The sequence below is a fragment of the Oreochromis niloticus genome, linkage group LG9, assembly GCF_001858045.2.
Source record: "Oreochromis niloticus isolate F11D_XX linkage group LG9, O_niloticus_UMD_NMBU, whole genome shotgun sequence".
Classification (NCBI taxonomy): domain Eukaryota; kingdom Metazoa; phylum Chordata; class Actinopteri; order Cichliformes; family Cichlidae; genus Oreochromis; species Oreochromis niloticus.
This window is the reverse complement of record NC_031974.2, coordinates 34,683,410-34,705,589: the sequence shown is the minus strand read 5'-3', so window position 1 is coordinate 34,705,589 and position 22,180 is coordinate 34,683,410. Positions and strand designations below refer to the sequence as shown.

Genomic DNA, 22,180 nt, shown 5'->3' with positions numbered 1-22,180 from the left:
TAAGATAAGATAAGAATAACTTTATTTATCCCGAGGGAAATTCTTTTGTCATATACATGCTCAAAGCAGCAGGAGAGACAGAGGAACAGATGAATAAGATATACAATATATACAATAAGAATAGTAGGATACAGTAATATACAGTAGGATAGTGCAAAATATAGTATCAAATAACTCTAACGAAGTAACTATATCCTGGAGAATAAATAACTGAACTATCAGTGCAGGCGATTCTAGAAGGTGACATAGTATTGTGCAATTAAATAAAGGGAGTAGCAGCATATGATGGGGAGATGAAACAAATATTCAATAAGTACTGTTGGGTGATATTGCACGGTCTGAAAGGGAACAGAATAACATTGGTAATAGTCTCAGGAGAATCACCTACAGAGTGAGGAAGAGTTAAACAGTCTTATTGCCACCGGTACAAAGGATTTACTGTGGCGGTCAGTTCTGCATTTTGGGGCTGATGAGTCTTTTGCTGCGTTTGCTCCGATGGTCCATCATGGGGGCGTACATGGGGTGGGAGGGGTTGTCCATGATAGAAAGAAGCTTTTTTATCATTCTCCTCTCAGACACCTCCTCCAGGTTCTCCAGTCTGACACCCAGGACAGAACCAGCCTTTCTAATCAGTTTGTTCAGCCTGTTGGCATCAGCTGTCTTCACCCCACTTCCCCAGCACACAGCTGCAAAGAACACAACGCTCTCCAACACCGAGTGATAGAACATGGTCAGCATTTTCCTACCAACATTGAAGGACCTGAGCCGCCTCAGTAGGAAAAGCCGACTCTGCCCTTTTTTGAAGACAGCATTGGTGTTCTTGGTCCAGTCCAGTTTACAGTCCAAGTGTACCCCCAGGTACCGGTAGTCCTCAATGATCTCCACATCTCCAGCGGCAGCTCTTCAGTCGGACATGCTGTGGTCGACTTGTTAAATAGTCCGTAATCCAACCTACCAGTGGGGCGTCCACCTGCATTTCCATGAGCTTATTCCCCAGCAGTGATGGTCTGATCGTGTTAAAAGCACTAGAGAAGTCAAAGAACATGACCCTCACAGTGCTCCCAACAATGTCCAGATGAGAATAAGCCTGGTCCAGCAGGTAGATGATGGCATCCTCCATGCCAATACAAGATTGATAAGCAAACTGCAGGGGGTCCAGCCAAGGCTCCACCAGCAGACGCAGATGTTTCAGGATGAGTCTCTCCAGCGTCTTCATGACATGTGAGGTCAGAGCCACTGGCCTGTAGTCACCGGGGGTCGACGGGTTGATCTTTTTAGGGACAGGAACCAGGCAGGATGTCTTCCAGAGTGATGGGACTCTCTGCATTTCCAGGCTCATGTTGAAGATCCGTTGTAGAACTCCAGACAGCTGGGCACCTGAGGGCCCTGGGACTGACACCATCAGGGCCAGCAGCTTTACTGGAGTGGAGTCTGCCCAATTCCCTTTTGATGTCATCTGCTGAGAGGGACAGGGTGAGACAGTCTGAGGGGGCAGGAGAAGGGGGAGGAGAATGGAGAAGATGGGAAGAGCTGGGTGTGGAGACAGGAGACGCAGGGCAGTCGAACCTATTGAAGTGTAGATTTAAGTTGTTAGCACTTTCGACGTCCCCATCCATCCCAACACCTCTCTTTTGTCTCAGGCCAGTGATGGCCCGCATTCCATTCCACACCTCCCTGGTGTTGTTTTCCTGCAGTTTGTTTTCCAGCCTCCTTCTGTAGGACTCTTTACCCTCTGCAATCTTGGCTTTCAGCTCCTTCTGCACCAGTTTCAGCTGATCTCTGTCACCGTTTCTGAAAGCTCTTTTTTTCTTGTTCAGAGTTGCTTTGATGTCTTTGGTAACTCAGGGCTTATTGTTGGGGAAGCACAGAATGGTTTTTTTGGGGAACCACAGTGTCCACACAGAAGTTGATATAATCTGTTACACAGCCTGTCAGATTGTCAATATTGTCCTGATGAGAATCACAAAGAACATCCCAGTCAGTTGACTCGAAGCATCTCTGCAGAGTCTCTTCTGACTCCCTTGTCCATGTTGTAACAGTTTTTATGGCTGCAGGTTGTCTCTGGATGGCAGGTCTGTAAAGGGGCTGGAGGTAGACCAGGTTGTGATCAGCCCTGCCCAGAGGAGGGAGAGGGCTGGAGGTGTATGCCTCAGTAGCATTGGCATAAAACAGGTCCAGTGTTTTATTGTCATTCGTTTTGCAGTCCACATACTGCTTGAATGTAGGCACAACAGTGGAGAGATTTGTGTGGTTAAAATCACCCGTTATAGCCACAAACGCAGAGGGGCTACGATTTAGTAGGTCCGCTGTCGCAGAGCTGATGACGTCATAAGCCTGCGCCGCGTTAGCGTCAGGGGCGATGTAAACAATGACGATTATGGTGAGGGAAAACTCTCGCGGTAAATAATATGCTCGAAGACCAACTGCTAACAGTAGAATGTGTTTATTACACACAGCCATCCTCACCTTAACGTGACTGGGGGAACACCAGTGGTTGTTAACATAAAGAGCGAGTTCTCCTCCCCTCTTCTTCTCGCTGCTGACCGGGTCCCTGTCTGCTCTCACACACGTAAATCCGTTTATATCCACCACCTGGTCCGGGATGTTTTTATGCAGCCATGTCTCCGTGAAACACATAACACCGCATTCTCGGAAAACTTTCTCTGATCTGATCCACAGCAATGACAACAATAATCTCTTGAGCTGAAGCTTCTCCAGGTTTGCTCAACATATTCCAGAAAAAAATGCTGGCACCATGAACATCCGGACTGATCTGTGCTAGGGAGGAGGACGGTAGTGACTGAGAAGCAAAATTTCCAGCTTTCTTAGTTTTTCTAAGTTAATAAAACTCAAATAAATTGAGTTGATCAGTGTTTTTGCATAAAAAGTACTGGTAACTTACTTTGATACAATTTGAGTTCAGCCTACTTAATATTTTGAATTAAACACAATATTAGATTTTACAGTGTACAGCACCTTGAGGCAACTGTTGTTGCAATATTGGACCATATAAATAAAACTGAATTGAAAGTTTCTAATATGTATTCCTGATCAGCTGCTCTGGTCCTTTGGTTTTCAGTTCCTACAGTGACAGCACTAGTACAGATTTTATTGTAGCGTCCCTCCGACAGAAGACAGAGAATAATAAACTCCGGTTACCGGTGTTTATTAAGAACAGTAACACAGGCTACTGTGTGCTGTAGCCAACGCCAAAAGAACAAGGAAAAAAACGTGCTCTCCAGAATGAAAACAAAACCCCCAACTCCTGCTCCTTTTTCCCGCACACACCCACAAAAACTGTCACAGGTTTCCTCCCCGCAGACGGCTCCGACGAGCCTGCATGGTCGGGGGAAGCGATTCCAATAGCCATGGCAGGCTGGAAAAGAGCCGTTGTAGCCGGCTTTCAACGGCGCGGCGAAGCTCTTTCGGAGGGTTTTCCAGCCACAGCCCGAGGAGAATCTCCACATTGTAGATGATGTTGTCCCGGAGCTCCTCGGACGGGTTTAATGCCGCTGGGTCCATGGTGGCTGGTTCGTACTGTCACGGGTTGCCGGGGCAAGCCGTGTGTGAGTTATTAAGGACCCAAGATATGGCAGCTCTGATGCAAGTGAGTTTATTCCACAGCTGGTGCTACAGACAGAATTGGCGAGGGTGAGCATGAAAACTAAGCAAAAACCTAAACTGGGAAAACTAACAGAAACAAAACAGTAACAGAGATGCAGGGAGACACAGGGAAATACACAGAATGACCGAGGGAAATAACGCAGACGAACCAGCAACTACTATGACAGAAGACACGACTTAAATACACTCAGAGAAACACAGGGAGATTACACACAGGTGGGGGACACAGCTGGGAGTGATTAACGTGACGAGACAAGGGAGGCAAACTGAAAACACTCACATGAGATGCAGACCTTCACAATAAAACAGGAAACAAGAAATCACTACACAAAGAGGCAGACTAGATACAGAACTAAACCCTAAACCAGAATCACAAATAATAATAATAACTAAAGCACCAGAGAACAAAATGATCATTCAAAAATAAACCAAAACATTAGAACTCAAAATACTGGGTCGAACCGACCCAGAACCGTGACAAAAACATTCTCTAACACCCACCCCCCAAACACTCTCAGGCAACCACACACATGCTCTCCTCCAGACTCTCTGTCATTGATAGCTGTTCTGATTGACAGGCCAAACGGCCTCTAAACTACTACACATTCAAGGACACTCAGTAGATCACCATACTGCCGGTGTTGTCCAACTATGCCATAAGTGAGTGGCAATTCTGAACACAAAACACTGATAACACAACAGTCAACTAACTTATAACCCAGTTTGTTACACTACCCCGACCCCTCAAACTACCTCTGTCACGAGGGCGGATAAAGTCTCTCAGGTGGCCTGGTGGTCTATGGTGCCTCCTTGGGCGAAGGCCCCTGGAAGGAGGTGGGGAAGCGGCCACAGGTCCAGGGCTCACAGGGCTCACAGTAGGGGGAGTCACAATGGTGGTGGAAGAGTCTGTAGGGGTGGAGTCCATGTCTGTCCGTGGCCCACCCTGTTGTCCCAGTAAAGTGGCCACACCCAAATAGGTGTCCTGTCTGTGCCGGTGCAGGGTGACCCTCCGTCCCCTTGGGGGTAGTTGTACCCTGTACACCACTTGCCCAAGGCATTCCAGAAGCTTACAGGGTCCAACCCAGTCACTGTCCAGCTTGTGGCATCTGCCCTTTTTCCTCTGGGGGTTGTACACCCAGACCAGTTCCCCGACATCAAAATGTCAGCCTCAGGAATTGACGTTGTTATTACTCTTCTGCCGCACCCCCACACTTATCAGTTTCCTCCTAGCAAAGTCATGAGCAGACTCCATGGGATCCTGGAGCTTCCTCGCATAATCAGGACCTGGTTGATCCTCATCAGCATCGGGGGGTCAGCCCATCATCATCTCCGCTGGAATCTGGAGGAGAACCATGAGGATCCCGACACAGTGTCAAGGGTCTCATCTATACGTGGTAGAGGATATGGGTCCTTCTTTGTCACCTTATTCAAAGGCCGGAAATCTACGCAGAACCACCAGTCATCCTTCACTTTCTTTGGAACCATAACAATCGGGGAGGCCAGGGGCTGGTGGATTCAATTAGTGTAATTAGTCCAGCACATTGCATCTCTTGCAGAGCCCTGTGCGCTGCAGTCTGTCTGGCCAGGGGGCGACGTCTAGGCCTCATCCGAATGGGCTGTGCATCTCCAGTATCAATGTCATGTTCAATGAGGTCAGTCTAGCCCATATCATCCTCTGAAAAGGAGAAGCAGTCCTTGAAGTCCAGCAGCAGCTGCCAGAGCAAGCCCTGCTCGTGAGCAGTCAGTCCATCGCAGTTCTCCTCCCACACCCCCCTCACAGCTGAAACTCTCCCGTCCTTGTCCAGCAGTTCCTTGGGGGAAAGCGGAGGGCACGAAGCAGCATAGGGTGCAGTTGAGGCCGGTGTAAGTGGGTCCTTGGGGGCGGCCGGGCCATCAGTCAGATCGGAGGAGTTGGCTGCCAGCTCAGAAAGAGCGTGGGCTCTAGGGTGATCAGGTTGAGGTGGCCGCCTCAACATTTGAACAACACACCCGTCAGGGAACGAGAGTGTATTCTCCCCCCCATATCAATAACGCAGTCCAGTGCCACGAGTATATCCAGCCCCAGTATATAGTCTTCCAGGTTTGCAACCCATACCGAGCAGCGGACGGACTTCCTCCCCACACTCAGGGTGACTAGCAATTCCCCTAGCATAGGGGCCCGCTCTCCCGTGACAGTCTGCAGCTTCACCATGGTAGGAAGGATGCATTTCCCCCTTCCCACCACCTCGTTCTTAAAACTGTCACTGAAGACCCGGTATCCACCAGGGCGGAGCAGCATAGTCCATTCACAACTAATGGGGCATACCATTAGTTGACTTGCCAACCCAAGTCCTGCCCAACAAAACAAGTCGCTCCACCTGTCCATCCACAGCTCCGCAGGGGCGCTGTGCACCCCCGTGGTCCCTGAGCTGGGTTGTTCCTCCAGGAACAGGAGGTCGGGACACAGCCCCAGGGTCCTGCGTCGTCATTATGTGGACCCCATGTCGTTTCCCTGATCCCTGCAGGTGTGGGGATAGTCTTGGGCTAGGTGGCCAGCAGACCCTCGGCCCCCTTCTTGGCCTTTGTCCCCACGCAGCGTGACAGCTCTCATCAATCGGGTCAATCCCTCTGCCCATGCTTGTTCAGCGGCACCCGGTGCAGTTCCACCCGCAGCCCCCGTCTGCAGTGGCCCAGTTGGCTCAGTCAGCTAGCAGCCCCAGCACACAGTAACTTACTCTCTGTAGCCAGCTCCTGGGCCTCCTGAAGGGACTTAGGATGAGCTAACAGTGTCTGGATCCGCAGCTCATCTAAAAGCAGGGCCTGGAGGAAGTGGTCTCAAGCTAATTCGCCCTGGAAGGTGGGGGGCATGTGGGCATAGGTGCGGTGGACCAGCCCCTCACTGTCATTAACCAGGTCCCTAATGGACCCCTCCTGGTCATCGGCAGCGGCTCCACAGTTCGGAGCGCAGTAGGCTCGGAGCAGTGCAAGAACTGAAACGCCTCTTCAGAGCCCCGACCAAAACATCATAATCCCCCCCACCCTCTGGGCTCAAAAGCAGTAAGCTAGACAGGGCATTGCCAGTAAGGCACATAGCTAGCTGCAGGGATTTCTCTTCAGCAGACCACCCACCAGCCCTGGCCAACAGTTCAAATTGTGCCAAAATTTCAGTTCGGTTTGGTAAAGATAGCCAAGGTTCTCTGCCTCCCTACCTGGAAGCAATACCATCGTGCCGGCATCCCCTACCACCGCCACCAGATATGCAGAAGCAACGCAAGAGACGGGGTACCCGTGGAGGTCGCCTTGTTAAGCTGAGAATCCGGATTTAGAATAGAATAGAATAGAATAGAATAGAATTCAACTTTATTGTCATTGCAGATGTACAAGTACAGGGCAACGAAATGCAGTTTGCATCCATCCAGAAGTGCTTTAGCCATAATATAGATATATTACAAAATATATATTAGCAATAATATAGATATGCAGATATATTACAGAAATGGGTCTGTTATGGGTATGAAGGTATGTTATGTAACTATAAGTATGTACAGGCTATGAACAGGATATAAATATGAAAACTATACAGAAATATGAAATAAAAAAAGCTATACAGAAACATGAACTATGCAAGTTATAAACAGTTGTAAACAGTTGTAGAATTATAATTATCGTATTGTACAGAATGATTGTTTATACAGAATTATACAGTAGTGCAGTTAAGATAAATGAAATATGTGGATAATTTTTGCAGAGGCTATATAACGTGCTAGTGATTGTGAGTGGTGGTTCAGTCCATGTTATTATTGTGTGTATGAGGGTACAGTTGTCCATTTGTTTGTTTTTGTCCATTGTGTGTGTGTAGGTGGTTGTTTATTACCTTCCTCACGATCTTCACTCTGTTCGTCAATCTTTTCCATGACTCGTGGTACCATCGCATGCTCTGGACCCTGTGGATTCCTGGTTGGTTCCCGTTGTCGGCTCTATCGGGAGTAGCCCTCTTAAATCCTTCCCTCTTCAGCATCTGCATTGGAGGGGAATGGACCGATCAAACCTTCGACAGGTGGATCTGATTGTCACTGCTGCAGAGGTCTCCAAACCAGCTCCCCTCAGGTTGGGTTTAATAAATGCGAGATCGGTGGCAAATAAGACCTTCATTTTGAAGGATTTCTTTTCTTCTCATGCATTGGATTTCCTCTGTTTGACTGAAACCTGGACTTCACCCAGTGAGTTAAGCGCCTTTGCTGTGCTTAGGGGACCTCCCCCCAGCAGTGGGGAGGTCTTTCCTCCCCACTGCTGTCAGACTCCACAACAAAGACTTTAACTGATCAAACACACACATCCACACATGTGCAATAACACTAATGTGCAATAATCTTTTCTGGCATCGTTGTATTTTTACTCAGTTGTATATAGCATTTGTATTCTATTTTTATCTTATTGTATATTTTATTCTATTTTATTCTACTGTATATAGTATTTTATTTTATTCTATTCTGTACAGTTGTGTACTGTATTTATTCCTATTTTATTTTATTCTAATTTTTGCTTCATAACTTTTGCACTGTCCACTTCCTGCTGTGACAAAACAAATTTCCCACGTGTCGGACTAATAAAGGTTATCTTATCTTATCTTATCTTATTTTAGCGCTCCGAGAGCTTCTGGTCGTGGCGGGGGGTTAGCTGTTGTTTTTAAAGCACACTTTGAGTTTAAGCAACTATCCTCATGGACACTCCACAACAGCTTTGAACTTTGTTTGTGTGAACTGGGCTACTCGCCTTCATTGCTGTGTGCAATAGTTTATCAGCCTCCTAAGTATAACAAGGAGTTTTTATCTGAGTTTTTGGAGTTTCTCACTGACTGTACATCCCGGTATGACCAGATCCTGCTGCTCAATGATTTTAATATACACGTCTGTTGCCCAGGGAAGCCCCTGGCTAAGGAACTCTTTTAATCTTGTTCAATCTGTTAAAGGTGCCATCCAGTCCAATGGTCACCCATTGGACTTGATGTTATCATATGAGTTATCTGTCTGTAACTTACATGTCGAGGATGCTGTATTCCCTGACCATATGCCCATTTTATTTGACGTTGTTCCTCTTAGTCCTGTTGTTAAACAGGCTGCACCTATGCCAGAGGGTTTTTTAAATAAAAGAAAACCAAACCAACTTCCTTCCAAGCCAAATACTAGAAAATATGATTAAGCATATCTTGCCTTTGGCTTCACCTGCACAAGTGCCAAGGTAGGTCTCCCTGGCAGATAGTTTCACCTGCGTCGGGAGCAGCGCTGGGCTCTCCAAATCATGGACAAACAGTATCCCACATTCTGGATTTTTAGTTCACAAACACTTCTTGTAATAACTAACTACTCCTGACATTTTGGAGATGTTAGCTCTTTATTCAGTAAAGTTACAGTGGGATACAAATACTGTCAGGCTGATCCTGCCACGATTTGGTCCCCCTGTCCAAATCACAGACAATCACGATTGCATACCATAGTGAAAAATGTATTGATAGCAATGTTGAATATTATTACACAGGAAAAAAACAACTACATGTAAAATAATGACACCATGACGCCTCTGCCTTTCTAAATGGAGGGACAGTAACTGTGTGTGTGTATGTAAGCATGTAAAAACTGCAGATAGTCAGATTAACAGTAACAGTATTTTGTCTCTATCCATTGTAGAAATTCATCTCATGTAAACAATAACGTGGTGCACAGTGTGACGTGAAAAAAAGGCACATACCTTTGACGTTGCATGACGAACTCTGTATTCCTCGTCCACACGTAAACGCAAAAATCGTTTCGATTCAATAAAAAAATTGAATTGAAACGCAAAAACTGAGTTTTTGAAAATCTCCAGCCTGACAGGAGTTTTAAAATATCTCCGTTTTCGGTGATTCGAAACACCGTTTACGTGTGGACGAAAGGTCCAAACCCATAGAAAAAGCTGCATTTTCCAAAATACCGGTCTAGGTGTGGACGAAGCATAAAAGCGTTAGTAGTTTATTGTAGGCAGCACGGTGGCACGGTGGTTAGCACTGTTGCAGCACAGCAAGAAGGTCCTGAGTTCAATTCCACCATCAGGCCGGGGTCTTTCTGTGTGGAGTTTGCATGTTCTCCCCGTGTTTGTGTGGGTTCCCTCCGGGTACTCCGGCTTCCTCCCACCGTCCAAAGACATGCAGCTTGTGGGGATAGGTTAATTGGATAATCCAAATTGTCACTAGGTGTGAATGTGCGATTGAATGTGAGTGCGAATGGTTGTCTGTCCCTGTGTGTTGGCCCTGCAACAGACTGGTGACCTGTCCAGGGTGTACCCCGCCTCTCGCCTTATGACAGCTGGGATAGGCTCCAGCGCCCCCGCGACCCTGAAAAGGATAAGCGGAAGCAAATGGATGGATGGATAGTTTATTGTATTGCTGCTGGTAATTTATTGCAGTTTACCTTTATTTTTTTTAATTGTTTACTAAATGTTTGAGGTGTGGAATAAACTGCAGTGGAGTTTGAAAGCAAAATATGCGTGTGTGTGGTTGGAGAATGTGTTTGTGCGGGGGGGTTAAGGTGGTGGGGGTTTAGGTGTGTGTGTGTATGTGGGGTGGGGGGTGGGGGGCGAAGATTTTCTTGTAAAACAAAGGGGGCCTAGCAAAAAAAGGTTTGGGAACCATTGACCTATGCGATGCTATCGTGCCTTCGGCTCAGATACTGCCAACGCTATTTGAACAACTTATGTCCAGTCCCTCTAAAAATCGACTCTGCACTTACTTTTGATGGCCACGTGAATGGGGGTGGTGAAATCATCAATCTGTCACCTCAGGCGTCTGTCAAAGGTCAAACCTTTTCTTTCAAGGTATGATTTGGGGACTGTTATCCATGCTTTTATAACCTCATGCTTGGATTATTGCAACTCCCTTTTAATAGGGGTTGGACTGGGCACTCTGACATGCCTGGAAGTAGTACAGAATGCTCCGGCACGGTTTTTAACTGGCAGAAAGAAATCTGAGCACATTACTCCGGTTCTGGCCTCCCTGCACTGGCTTCCGATTGAATTTAGGATTCATTTTAAAGTCCTTTTATTGGTTTTTAAATCCTTAAATGGTATTGCACCTGAATATTTGTCTGATTTGCTGAAGCCCTATGTCCCCACTCGTTCGCTCCGGTCAACTGAGCAGCTGTTGCTCTTAGTCCCCAAATCACGGCTGAAACTGAGAGGAGGACAAGCATTCTCTATTGTGGCTCCAAAGCTTTATAATAATATAATTTATAATAATAATAATAATCTTCCTCTTCACATTAGGCAATCGACATCAGTGCTGGTTTTTAAATCCAGATTAAAAACGATTAAAAACGTATTTTTATTCACTGGCCTTTGACTCAGTGGTTAACTGACTTGTATTTACTTATATTTTATTGTTATTACTATGTTTATTATTTTATCATATTTATTATTCTTATTGTATCTCTTATATTTCTGTTGTTCAGCACTTTGGTCAGCCTTGTGTGTTTTTAAAGTGCTATATAAATAAACTATGATGATGATGATGGCGACACAATAGTCAACTAATTTGTAACCCAGTCCGTTACAATATATTAGTGTATACTTACCGATTAGGATATAGGTTTTTTAAAAAGTTGTATTTCATAGGAGTGCTAAAAGATTGAAGAAAACTATTCAGATTCTCTTTGAATTTAAGCATACATTCTTTGTGTTTATTCTGCATTTAATTCATTATATTGCATAAATGTCACTTACAAGCTTAAATATAATGTTGAAAAAAATGTAATTGCAGCCAGGCTGTTGAACAAGTAACTGCGATTAATCGCGATTAATTACAGACAATTGTGCGATTAATTAGTTAATTTTTTTAAATCTATTGACAGCACTAATAAAAATAATACAGTGGAACCCCGACTTACGAATACCCCATTTCACGAAAAATTCAAGTTACGAAGGCACTGAACGGCAATATTTTTGCCTGTGTTACAGCAGAATGCCCGAGTAACGAAATCCGCTGGCTCTGATTGGCTGAGCCCTACAATGTCCACAATGCCTTCCGAATCATGTGACAACCCCTTGGCTTCTGTACTTGCGCTTTGCTGTTCCACTTGAATGACGTATTGTTGTTCTAGTTAGCAATTAGCCTATAGCCTATCGTTCAGCATCGCCTCAGTCAAAACGCACGATGGGTGCTTCGACTTACGAAAATTTTCGACTTACGAAAGACCCTTGGGAACGAATTAATTTCGTAAGTCGGGCTTCCACTGTATTTAACATTAACACCAAGTACAGAATTATCCCCACAGGCATCGTGTGAACAACAAATGAGTGAACTAACAAAAAACCCATTTCATTGTTCTTCCTCTGCAATTATAAGGTCCTAATTATCATCCATTTTAATGAACTATATGATGAATGTTAACATTAAATCAAAGATTCATAAATGTGTAGCATTACTAATCGAAGACTGTGAAGCCCCAGGAGGTGGACCAATCCTCAAAGGGCATCGCTCCACATATTGTGATAATATTTGATGCAACATGAAATGTAGGCAGTCTTTAGAAATAAAGACACAAATAAATCCTGACAGACAGCCTGACTGAGAGCATCATATGAACGCTAGACGTACCACACCTTTCAGATTGTCTCCGCTAGAGAGAGATGATTTGTAAAAATTAACAAAAAGAGAGCTGAATGTTTGTTGTTTTTTAGTGAAGCACACTAGTGATCTTCAAACACACCTGAGGAGGAGGTCAGTGAGATGAGACATGACAACTCTTTGGTAAATGTTAAATGTGCATTCATTTAAAGCCCATGGATGTAGGTAACAAGCGCACCATGAACTAATGGTGCTGTGGACACAACAAAAATAACATATATTCAAATAGCAGCTGGTGCTTAAAGGCTTTTACAATTTGTGGCTTGAGTCTGAATACCTTAGCTGGCGTACTGGACTTACTTTAGTATTAATGCTTAACCAGACAGTCGAGCTAAAAACGAATATAACAGAGGTGACGCAAACATGCAGCACATGTGCAACATATTCTTGAGTGATATGTGTTGTTAGAAAATAGAGCATATAACATACTTTATCAGCTTGTTTGACCTTTCCAGGTTTATTTAGACATGGGGCGATCGTGGCTCAAGAGTTGGCAGTTCGTCTTGTAATCAGAAGGTTGCCGGTTTGAGCCCCGGCTCCGACAGTCTCGGTCGTTGTGTCCTTGGGCAGGACACTTCACCTGTTGCCTACTGGTGGTGGTCAGAGGGCCCAGTGGCGCCAGTGTCCGGCAGCCTCACCTCTGTCAGTGTTCCCCAGGGTGGCTGTGGTTACAATGTAGCTTGCCATCACCAGTGTGTGAATGGGTGGATCACTGACTGTAGTGTAAAGCGCTTAGGGGTCCATTGGGACTAAGTAAAGCGCTATACAAATACAGGCCATTTACCATTCCATTTCTCTGACAGAGATATACAGGTGACCCCGATAAAGATTTCTTTTTTCTTTGGCCTGTCCCGTCCTGTACTGTAACAATCAGTATTATTGTCTGAAGGCCAAGACAAATGTCTGACAGATTTATGTTCCCAACTGGATCATGGTACACACCTGAGGTGTTACCAGGGAGGTGGAGTCTAAGACTTGACCTGGGACATTGACACAGACACAAACATGCATTCCCACCCTCATGCACACATATACAAATACTCAGCACTCAACATGGAGACACACAGAAATGAACACTGTACATACACTCACACTACCCAAACATACTCTACACACCCAGGTCCAGGCCCTATATGTATGTGTCATGACAGTGTAAGTAATGTGTCTAAGTTGTGGAATATAATTGAGGAACAGGTGGCCAGGAGGGAACAGAGGAGGAATTTCTCCCACTGAAAACACTAGAAAATGAACAGCATCACACTTTTGAGACTGCCCTTCAATAATGCCTGAACCATTCTTACCTCTTCTTTACTGCCCACTCTGAAAGTCCTCTTCTTGTTATTCAGGAGTGCTTTGGTATCCTTAGTCACCCACGGCTTGTTATTTGGGTAACAATGGCCAGTCAGACTGGGACAATGGAGTCAGTGCAGAAGGTTATGTAGTCAGTTAGCCCACTGATGTCCTCACAGTGAGGTTTCACAGAGTGTCTCCGAGTCTATCACCTCAAAACAGCCCTGTAGTTCGACTAAGGCCTCTCCTGACCATCTCCTAATACTTCTAGTCGTCAGAGGCGGGGTGTGACCCTGGTTATGATCTGAGTTTTGTGATCTGTGATCAGGTTATGATCTGACCTACCCAGTGGGGGGAGGGAGGAGGACTGTAGGCGTCCTTGACATTAGCATACAGTAGATCTGAGAGCAGTCAGAAGCACATGCTCTGTGCTTTTTCTCATGAGAGTATTCAACAACAGCAAGCTGTGTCCCCCTGTCTAATCATTCTTTTCCTGTTTATAGGTTAGTATGGTGTCAATAGATCAGACACAACATATACACAGAAGGCTGACAAGGGAAGTGGAAACACAGGGAACACAGCAGGAACAAGTCAGACGTGACGAGATAGGGAGGAAGCAAAACTGAACACACCGAACACCGGACGCAAGACTGTCAAAATAAAACAGGAAACACACTGACAAGCACACTAAGACACATGGCTTCACCCTGGGCTCAAATACAAAATACACTCAAAAAACTGGGTCAAACCCAGAACCATGACATAATCTCTCTCTCCTGTCATATGAGACAGTGCTGTCATAAAGCTTATCACCTTTGTGCATCTATCCTTTCCATTACTGCCATCGTGTAGCTACAGTTGGCTATTGTCACTGAAAGCTGCCCTTCTATTGTGCTCTTAGGATACTTGAGCTGTCTCTGTATAACCGATGTGTCTGTTAACAGTGACTGCTCTGAAAACAGTTGGCATTAGAAAGTGAACAAGCTTCAGTGATTCGTCATCTTAACAAATGAGCCATGTCTTGCTAACTCTAAATGAATTTCATTCATATTTTAATCCTCCCTATAGATTTTGCTCAAGCCTTTAAGTTCAGCTGACTTTTTTCTTCTGTCATGGTCCTCAGGACACCCACTACAAACAGGATTTTGAGAATATGATGCTGAACATTAAACAGAATATAAAGCATTTAAAATTAGCTCAACATTCACTCACAAAAAAACCCAACAATTTAAATGGACATAAAAAAATAATGGAAATAATTTTCACATTATTTTATTTTAACATTATGCAAATATTATCCCAACATAATCTACTTGGGTCAAACCAACTTAACTGATGGTGAGATTTAGCTTATTTACTCCAGTTTAATTTAGTTTTGTTGGTCTAACTTAAGATGTTTTGGTCCAACTCAGTTCAGTAGGTTATTTCACACATATGTGCTATGCTTTTTGTTGATTAATAGCGTTGATCCAGCCAGTACAACCATGTTATTATAAAAGTCAGTTTATCAAAACCATCTAAATGAAGTTAGTACAAAAAAAAGCTTAATTCTGATAGACAGTAATGTAGTCATGTGGAAATCCTTTCTATGATCATTTCAAGTTCATTCCAAGTTATTTTCTGAAATGTTGACAAGTCTACAACACAAAGATATACTACATGAAATGAAACTATTTAAAAAGTTTAATGATAGACCAAATTTCACACTCACTCCGTATTGCAAAAAAGTAGGAAAATTATGGTTACAAAGCAGTTTTTATAACTTATAATTAACTTGTGTATTATGTGTGCATGGTTTCAGACTCACTGTCCAGATTCAAGGTGCAGCTTTTGCAATGGTCCCACCTCTCAGTGCAAATGCAATGTTTTGAAAACCTTTACTTTGTTTAAATCCATTTCCATGACAGTTCTCTGGAAAACCCCAAATATGTACTTTAGTTTTTAAGGGTAGCTGAGGTACACAGACAAGACCAAGCAGCTTTGCCACTGCAAGAACTATACTACCCAGCTCACCCACCCCAGCTACCCCCACTAGAATAATCAAACATTCTGGGGACTGTTGCTGGCTGTGCACCTTCTGGTTGAATTACACAGATTCCAAAGAGATTTCATCTCTGCTATGGCACAGACGATACTTTTATCAAAATCCCGTAACAAAACAATTATTTTTAAAAAAGAATGACTCTTCACTCATGTTCATCACATACCATTCAAAGTAAGGTAAAATGAGTTTCATGCATTTTCTGAGTGAGAGAAAGAAAGAGGTTGTGAAAGCCTCCCCCCCTCATTTTTAAGCAAGAATAGAATGCAAATTAGAATGCAAAGAAAACCCCATTAACTGAAACTTTGTGCATCTCTTTAGTGAACATATAGGTAAATTAACATATCAAGTATTTTCTTCACTAGACCTTTGAGGATGCATTCTCTTCTGGCTTCAGTGGCATCATATTATCTCTTTTTGAGTTTGATGAATTATCCTGTCTGTGGGCCAGACCTTTCACCAGTTGATAACATCTGGTTCATTATAAAATGACAATCACAAAGGAGCAGGACATTTGAGAATCCTGCATCAGAAAAGATTCATTTTCCTTTTTTTCTTTCTGGAGTTTGCATATCCTCTCGTTCTCTCTGGATACTTGGACATCCTCCCAAAGTCCAAATACTTTCAGAAAGAGCGTGGATGGATGGAGAACTGCAAGTCATTATATTCTATCTGTACTTACTTTTTTTGTAACAACTTTTAGATTATGTTATGTTTGTATCTTAGGTGGAAATGTAACACTACCTACACATTCAATAATTCATAAAGTGTGTGAAAAACCATTCCAAAGGGTTTTGCATCTTGCATGTGTTACTATTTACACATAGCAGCCAATGTAAGAATGCTGCCAGTGACACTGTATTGCCTTTTTATGTCTTAAAGAGGCATCCACACGCCATGAACAAGTGGAGAGATGGTCAGTCACTCAGAGAACCAAGGTTACAGAGTAACCGTATGATTTCAATAAGTCAGGGTCTCCCAATGGTTTCACTTGAAACCTCTGCTGCTAATAACCCACACCCTTTTTCACACCTTGCCTCAATGAGACACATGATCAATAGTGCCTCAGTGGCCCTCTTAAGGGACAACTCGTATAAGGGCTTAAAATCTGGGACTCTACACCATCTTGGTCTTAAAAATAAAGAAGACAAAATACAACATTCTTTAGAAAATGGCAGAGATACAAAGATACAAGAACTGGACTAAAAGTGAGTGAAAAGTAGACAGTGTTCAAAGAAAAACTTTGAAAAACTTTCTGGCCCTACAATACCCTACAGCAGAGGGCCAGGGTACAGACTAGTTTTTTAAGTCAATTTTAAAAAAAAGTTTGTTGAAAAGTGTTTGATGTTTATTGTATTTTGTGTTTTTAGTAGTGATTAAGAGAACACTAGTCAAGTTGTGTGGCAAACATAGCAGTGGATTGGAGGTACAGTAATTTTATATATTTGACATAAAAAATGTGTTAATGCACTGACATGTAATTTATATTGTACTGTCTGTAGGATGGGCTGCACATGTGATTGTGTCACAGTGTTTCCTTTTCTCCTTTTATTGCTCTTTATCCCTAGTTTGTTTTAGAGTAAGGGTCGTGTTTTAAAACGGATTTTTTTGCATTTGGGTCTGCTTTTATGTTAACTGGGCCTTGCATAGGTGCTTATGGTGATTGCAGTGGTACCAATCATTTCCTTAGGGAAACACTTGGCTTCCCCAAAGAAAAGGAAGCTGGCTGATCCTGGCTGATACTGAGAGGAGGAAAAACAGTAACATCTCCAACGGAGGGAAAGCCATCAGTTGGACGGACAGCTGTGATAATCAACCTCATTCACTGACCCTATGGACAATGTACAGGCCCTCTTGGAGCAGCTGCAGGAGCTGCAGTAGCTGAAAGGAGCAAATGAACAATTGAGAGACCAGTTACAGGAATGCTCACTGGTGACTGGTCCAGTGCCAGGCCCTCCACTGCGCCATCAAATTTGAACCCAATAAATGAAGCTCCAAATGTGTGTTATGTTTATGTGCCCCAAGCGCATAAATGTCTGAAGTTTACTGAGAAATTGTCAGTGGACTTGTTAACTGTTGACCAGTAGGTTGAAGAAGTGCATAGATGTCCGGAGAGTCGCCCTTTGTCAAGAGCAGAACAACTGATGTTTGTGATGGACCATCCTGAAGGCAGTGTCGGAGAGATACTCCAGTAAAGATTTTTGCTATTTTAAATGAGAATTATAGCTGTATTCATTCTTAGGTAGCTGCTCAGTTACAGTTTTTACAGCGTATCCAGAAAGAGGGGGAATATCTGCAAGACTACTTTTATGCCCGTAAATTATTCATGGATGTTGGAATATCAGGTGGTATTGTCACAATGGCCACAGGCCGATAGCTAAACTGGACTCAAACGCAGACAACCACAACAGAGATGGCTCGTACGTTTTACAGTGTTTATTTATTAGGTCAACAGGTGAATTCGTGGCAAAGTGTTGCTAATGATGTGGCCGTGGGACAGTGGGGTGAATGGGGAATTGGCAGGTAGCGACGGGGATGGAGCGGGTGCGTCTGGGAAGAAAAGAGAACAGGGTTAAGAAGGCAGCAGGCGCAGGGTATTTAGCAGAGGTGGTAATGACTGATAATGCTTACTGAACTTGGCAGGGGTGAACTTGACTTTGAGGGAGAGGCGGTGAGAATCCAGGTGTGTAGTGGCAAAGGCTGGCTGACCTGAGTTCCGCTGTGTCCGAGGTGGTGAGTGGTGGCTGGAGGGCAGGCAGGTGAGGTCCTTTGTATTGTTCCAGAATGCGAAAACTGTAAGCACAGGAAATCAGAGTAAACGACAAAACAAGTAGCAAGAGCATGAAAAAACCTTAGAGCTGATACCAACGTGAGGTTGTTGACAAACTGGCAGTGAAGGAGAGTCTCAGTGGAACTTAAATCCTCAACCTGATTACCCAGAATCAGCCTCAGGCGTTCAGGACTGCAGGAGAGATGATGGCTCCGCCCAGGGGTGGAGACCAAGGAACTCAGGTGCCTGATGGAACTTTCCAGTCAAACCTCCAGATCCTGAGAGGTATCCCCAAATGTGATACAGTGTTAAGAGAGCAGTTCAACATGTTCATGATGATATGCTGCGTAGAGAGTTGAAACAGCGGGTTCTTCAAACAGCAGACATTTCCTTTGTTACCCTACGCAGTATTCTCCTTAGGTCGGCTGAGGTGAGCTGGCAGGGAAGGAAAACTAGGTCTCGAGTGAATTCCCTTGATACCAACTGTCACGTAGTGTCCAGAGGAGAAATATTTTCCTGCTATTATTTGCTGCTATTAGTATAATCATCATTACCATTTCATTATTAATAGTGATGTTGCATGCAGATGCATTCAGATGTTCAAATATATTGGTATCATATTAGTCTTTATTACAAGTCCAGAAGAACCACTTTAAATTGTTGAGTTGAATCTATAATTTTAAAGGCTTTTGAATGTTTTTATATTCTTACACTGAAGTCTTCAGTGGGTGAGAAAACTGAGTTGCAGGCTGACAGGAAACGGCGTGCTTTGCAGAAGTGAAACCGAAAGCAGAGTTTGAGTGCAAGTACTGTGAGTAGGTTATGAAACTGGAGTATTTTATTATGCATTTATATCTTTGGGGTTAAGCTTTTAGTAGAGGCTTTTGATTAAGACATTTATTCAGTAGATTACATATATAGTTCCAGTTAGGTTATTACAGGTAAGGATGAGCCTCTGTTCTGGTGACAGGTCAGAAGTGCAACGGGTGAGATGAGAGAGCATTTAAGGGCGAGACACCCATACACACACATACAGACACATATAGTGAGAGAGGTCATGACACGTACGCAGTACACAGCACGCACGCGCCCCCGCACGTGCACGCACACACACATATTAGAGAGACTCAGTTAGATAGGTAAGAGTTTAATTATGTTTTGCTTGCGACTGCAAAGTTGTGCCTGCATGAGTGACATTTTGTGCAGAACGTGGACCTGATGTTCCAGAAGAAAAGCCTGGGCAGGATGGAGACAGGAAGCACCTGGGTTCGAGCCGAAGACGATGTTCGTTTTAAACTATGTTAAAAGTCATTGTGGTTTTGAGTTGACGTATGCTGTATTAAGTCTGCCTGGCAACAGAAAAGGGGGCTGTACTATCTTAACCCTATAAAACCTTTGTCTGACTATTGTAAGACAGTTCAATACCGATTGGGCTGTTGAACTCACACATGTGTTCATTAAAAATGTCGTCTAATTGCACCAGCCTGGATCTGTGGTTATTTTTGGATTTCCCCTCAATATTTGAACCTTAACAGTAGTAGAGGGAGTTAATGCAACTATGCACTCAGTCACCGCTAAGCCTAGTGATGACATTTTAGAGATAAAGGAGTGTCTTTGTAAACAACAGGTTCAGTTGCATACCCTTATGAAGCAAATGTCTGTCCATTTTTTCCTTCTCAGATTGGAGTAACCCCCACTTCTCCCTTGACTAGGCATTTTCATTTTCAGACCGATGGCAAGCCAATATAGGTTACATGAAGCTTAATGTGACTGTTTTTGGTGGCACCCTGACAAAAATGGGCATGTTAGTGGTAGAGGACCCTCCAGATGGGCATGTTCAGCAGCCAAAGAGTGTGTCTGGCTTCTTGGGGATGAATGTCATTAGCCGTCGTTACCACCTACAGTTTGAGCAGTTCAGCCCTGGTCTGTTTGAATCTCCTGCCCTTGAAAATACCACTGAGGCGTGGAAGAAGACTCTTCATAAGTGTCAGCGCATTTAGGCTTTGAATACATTGGGGTATTTGGGTAAAGCCAAGATCCATGGTCGAGCTGTTTGTGTCCCTGCTGGTTCTTTGAAATGGATTTTTGATATGAGTAACAGCCCCTGAACTTTGTAAATTCCAAACAAATATTTTCTTTTTTGCTATGATGCTGGTTCCAAACTTACAAAATTTAACAGACAAACATGACAGTGTGTGGGAGTCGACTATTTTAATTCATAAAACATGGATCAGAATATTTGGACTGTACACTAAATATGAAGGCTAGCTGCTGGCTCTAAATATACAAAGCAGCTGATTGTAACTTTGGCCTGTTTAAGGTTTTTAGCAGCTTGTTTATGTGGTGTTTCCCCCACTCACATTAGCACTCACATTTGGTAACCATGACCTCGTCACCAGTTTACTAGCTGTCCTTTGATGGACCACTGTGTGCGTGTGTGTGTGTGTGTGTGTACACCACCTCCCTCCCTGTGTGTGTCCATCTGTTCCTCTATTTGTCACACTGCTTCGTCTCTAAATCTTTTGCTTAGTGTTCTTCTGTTGGTCCTATAGATGTGGTTTTAACAAGATCTGATATTTAGTGATCATGCTGATGTTATTCCTGTGTGAGTGGACCTCAAAATCAGACTGTTTGTGTGCGTGTGCATAATAATAGATATAATAAAACATGAGATTATGGAGTAATAAAGTAGTAAAGTAGCTGACTTCCTGTCCTTACAAAACCTCTTGATTTGACTTGATTTCCATCAGACTGCTATATATACATATATATATATGGTAGCAGGGCTCTAGAGTGCGACCAATTTGGTCGCAAATGCGACCAAATTTTTCAGTGGTGCGACTAAAAAAAATTATTTGGTCGCACCGGTGCGACCAACTGTTCAGGTAACAAAAAAAAAAAATCTCTGCAACTCTCTGTGTGGTCAACAACAGACACACATTATGCCCCTATCATGGACTAAACCAATCAGAGATAGTCAGGGGCAGGACCTCTCTGATTGGCCGTCGTCCAGCTGAAAGTGCAGGCGGAAGAGGGAGGTGAGTAGCTTGAATAAAGCGATATCAATTCATTAAATCCTGAATCGACTTTTAAATATAACTGTGTTTTGTCAGAAACGCCAGATTCTCAGATTAAAGCTCACAAAACTATTTCAACAAACAGCAAACAGTAAATGAGAGCAGGCACACGGATTCCACACAAAGACATAAACAGAGCGGACCCGACGCATCAGAATCAGCTTTGTCTTTCTCGGCTTTCTCACCCCACGGCCCAAACACGGACACGCTGTCGGAGCTCAGTGATTCTGATGCGTCGGGTCCGCGCTGTGTTTACGTCTTTTTTGCGCTGATTCTGAGCTGCAGGTTTTGTCTCTCCAACCAAAATTCACCAAGCCAGCAGCAAAAGAAGCAGCAAACTACGCTTCACATGTGATCAATGTCGTCATGAATTCCCTCTGACTTTTGCTGTTTTGCTTCCACCACTTCATGCACAGCTCCCTCTCTCTCTCTCTCTCTCTCTCTCTCTGTACTTCAATAACAGTTTCCCGTCTCAAATCTCTGTTTTCTGCATTATTCATTCACTTATTACCCACCAGTCTACCGTTGTTTACAGCGCTGTCGGCCGCTGTCTTTTTCTTTTCTTTTTTTCACTTAAATGACCTCGGACAAGAAAGCCTAATTTCTGCTGTTCAATACTGAAGAAATTTAAACTTCTTAAAATTATGCAAAATTGCAGAATATTGCAGAATATTTTTAAGGTTATCTGCTATAAAACGCCAGACCAGGAAAATCTCCTTCATGTTTTTCTGTGTTTTATTCTCAGT

At 43.7% G+C, this 22,180-nt stretch overlaps 1 long non-coding RNA gene across 1 annotated transcript; it reads right to left on the bottom strand.

The window, feature by feature from the left end:
- Positions 1-16,976: 16,976 nt before the first annotated feature.
- On the bottom strand, positions 16,977-18,926 carry LOC102079037 (uncharacterized). Its single transcript, XR_267570.4, has 3 exons — positions 18,457-18,926; positions 18,219-18,380; positions 16,977-18,137 (listed from the first exon to the last, which is right to left on the bottom strand). It is a non-coding gene; the product is annotated as an uncharacterized LOC102079037 (long non-coding RNA).
- Between the last annotated feature and the right edge of the window lie 3,254 nt (positions 18,927-22,180).